Raw genomic sequence first — 564 nt, 5'->3', positions numbered from 1 at the left:
AATAATAATAATACAGGAAAGAAATGGAATGCATGAAGGAGATTCAAAGAGATATACAGGAAATGAAAATCTCAATCACAAACTGGAAAAGCCATTTGGATGAAAGTGCAGATAGAGTTTCAGAACATGAAGATACCATTGCAGCTAATGAAAAGCTAAGAAAAGATATCTTAAAAACAAATAGGTTGCAGGAACATACAATTCAACATTTGCAAGACAAAGCAAAAATGAACAATGTCCAGCACAAGCACAATGTACTAAAACCTGTGAGAAAAAAAAAAAAACTGATCACAATTAAAGGAAAACCCATCGGATAAACAGCAGACTTCTCTTCACAAATCATCAAGTCAAGAAGACCATGGAATAAAGCACCTAAAGTCCTCCATGAAAACAAATTCCAAACCAGACTACTATAGCCCACAAAACTTTCTTTCAAATTTGAAGGAGAAGTGAAATACTTGCATGACAAGAAAAGCAACTAAAGAAGCCACGCTCTCAGGACTACTCCAGATCTGCACAACCCAGGCCCTGCGAACAAGAGAGAGCTTCTGGCCTCTCCTATGC

Source organism: Octodon degus, unplaced genomic scaffold (assembly GCF_000260255.1).
Source record: "Octodon degus isolate 3935 unplaced genomic scaffold, OctDeg1.0 scaffold00411, whole genome shotgun sequence".
Lineage (NCBI taxonomy): Eukaryota > Metazoa > Chordata > Mammalia > Rodentia > Octodontidae > Octodon > Octodon degus.
This window is presented reverse-complemented; position numbering follows the sequence as displayed.